The following is a 2,855-nucleotide window of genomic DNA, read 5'->3' as shown; positions in this document are numbered from 1 at the left end:
CTGACCTGCTGAGTTACTCCAGCATTTTGTGAATAAATACCTTCGATTTGTACCAGCATCTGCAGTTATTTTCCTACATTAGGATTATGTAGGTTGATTCAGAGTAGAGCAGAGGGATCTAGGAGTGCAGGTGCATGGTTCCTTGAAGGTGGAGTCGCAGTAGATCGGGTGGTCAAAAAGGCATTTGGCACATTGGCCTTCATCAGCCAGAGTATTGAGTCTAGAAGTTGGAAGGTCATGTTGCAGTTGTATGAGACGTTGGTGAGACCGCATTTAGAGTATTGTGTTCAGTTCTGGGCACCGTGTTATCGGAAAGATGTTGTCGAGCTGGAATGGGTACAGAGAGGATTGACAAAGATGTTGCCAGGACTGGAGGGTCTGAGCTACAGGGAGAGGTTGAGTAGGCTGGGCCTCTATTCCTTGGAGCACAGGATGAGGGGTGATCTTATAGAGGTGTAAACGATCATGAGGGGTATAGATCGGGTAGATGCACAGAGTCTCTTGCCCAGAGTAGGGGAATCGAGGACCAGAGGACACGTTTAAGGTGAAATGGGAAAGATTCAATAGGAATCTGAGCAGTAACTTTTTTGCACAAAGGGTGGTGGGTGTATGAAACAAGGAGGAGGTAGTTGAGCCAGGGACTTCCCTAACGTTTAAGAAACAGTTAGACATATATATGGATAGGACAGATTTGGTGGGATATGGGCCAAATGCGGGCAAGTGGAACAAGTGTAGCTAGGATATGTTCGCTGGTGTGGGCAAGTTGGGCCGAAGGGCCTGTTTCCCCGCTGTATCACTCTATGACCTGATAGTTGTCGGCAAATAGCCGTTCCTGAACCTGCTGATGTGGGACTTCAGGCTTCTGTACCTCCCGACCGATGGAGGCAGTGAGAAGGGCCCTTCAGCCCACCGGGTCCGCGCCGCCCAGCGATCCCCGCACATTAACACTATCCTACACCCACTAGGGACAATTTTTACATTTGCCCAGCCAATTCGCCTACAAACCTGTACGTCTTTGGAGTGTGGGAGGAAACCGAAGATTTCGGAGAAAACCCACGCAGGTCACGGGGAGAACGTACAAACTCCTTACAGACAGCACCCATAGTCAGGATCGAACCTGAGTCTCCGGCGCTGCATTCGCTGTAAGGCAGCAACTCTACCGCTGCGCCACCGTGCCACCGCCGTGGATTACTTTGAGTAATCCATCTAATTATTAACAATGAACCAATTAATGATTTATAATGAAACTAGTTTATTGCACTTTTTTTTTTTCTCTAAAATTAACAAACCATTGAAAGTTTTAAAACAGTTTCCAATTTTATTTTAAAAGTACACAAAATGCTGGAGTAACTCAACGGGTCAGGCAGAAACTTTGAAGGACATGGATAGGAGATGTTTCAGGTCGAGACCCTTCTGTTCTCCACAGATGCCGCCTGACTCGCTGAGTTACTCCAGCACTTTGCTTCTTTTTTTGTGTGGAAACCAGCACCTGCAGTTCCACGTCTCTCTAATTTGCTTTCACTTTGAGTCAGAATCTTGCATTTTTTCAGATCGATAAGATTTGTTCAACATTTCCGACAGGCTCCTCAATTACTAGTCAGGCTGACTATACAAGTTCTGTAATTGTAAACGAGCATTATAAAATCAATTAAATTGATACTCTTCCTCTAATTTCTCTGTCGGCTACGTAAAGCTCTCCAACTCAACATTTCTTTTAGCTAGTGTACAAAAAAAAATCGCCCTTTAGGCATTCAAAATAATGGCCATCACACATCCCTGGGCACTTGTACTGACACTTAATTTCCTTAAAAGCCAAAGTTGTCTCCACACTCGCATTATGCCACTCTCAGGGATCATAGCAAGAATCTACAATGTGTGAGGAGTGCTCAGATCTTTACTGAGATCAGCTAAAAACATTGGAAGAAGGGTCTTGATCCGAAACGTCACCTATCCATGTTCTTCAGAAATCCCGCCTGACCCGCTGAGTTACTCCAGCACTTAGTGCCTACTTTTAGTTTCAATTTTTGGAGGTACAGCATGGAAACAGGCCCTTCGGCCCACCGGGTCCACGCTGACCAGCAATCCCCACACATTAACACTATCTACACACACTAGGGACAATTTACACTTACACCAAGCCAATTAACCTAATTACCTGTACGTTTTTGGAGTGTGGGAGGAAACCAAAGATCTCGGAGAAAACCCACGTGGGTCAGGGGGAGAACGTACAAACTCCATACAGACAGCGCCCGTAGTTGGGATCGAACCCGGGTCTCTGGTGCCGCATGCGCTGTAAGGCAGCAACTCTACCGCTGCGTCTCCAGTCTGAAGAAGGGTCTCGACCCGAAACGTCGCCCATTCCTTCTCTCCTGAGATGCTGCCTGACCTGCTGAATTACTCCAGCATTTTGTGAATAAATACCTTCAAGCTGCTAGAGGAACTCAGCAGGTTCTGATGCAGAGTCCTAACCTGAATCGTCAACTATCCTTTTGCCTCCACAGATGCTGCCCGACCTGCTGAGTTCCTCTCTTGTGTTTCTGTTGTGCAATTACTTAGTTTGCAGTACATTGCTTTTCCAAGGAACTGTGATTGTAAATTATATGAAACGGCTCTGGTAACGTGGCAACTCTTGTGTACTGCCTCAGCATAATCTACTATTCTCACTCTTGTACTTAAGTATGATTGTGCTTACGTGTAGTACGGGTGCCATGGTGGCCCAGCGGTAGAGTTGCTGCCCTATGAGGCCAGAGCCCAGGATCGATCCTGACTACAGGTGCTGTCCGTATGGAGTTTGTACGTTCTCCCCATGGCCTGCGTGGGTTTTCTCTGGGTACTCCGGTTTCCTACGAAACTCC

This window comes from Rhinoraja longicauda, chromosome 11 (genome assembly GCF_053455715.1).
Source record: "Rhinoraja longicauda isolate Sanriku21f chromosome 11, sRhiLon1.1, whole genome shotgun sequence".
NCBI lineage: Eukaryota > Metazoa > Chordata > Chondrichthyes > Rajiformes > Arhynchobatidae > Rhinoraja > Rhinoraja longicauda.
This window is presented reverse-complemented; position numbering follows the sequence as displayed.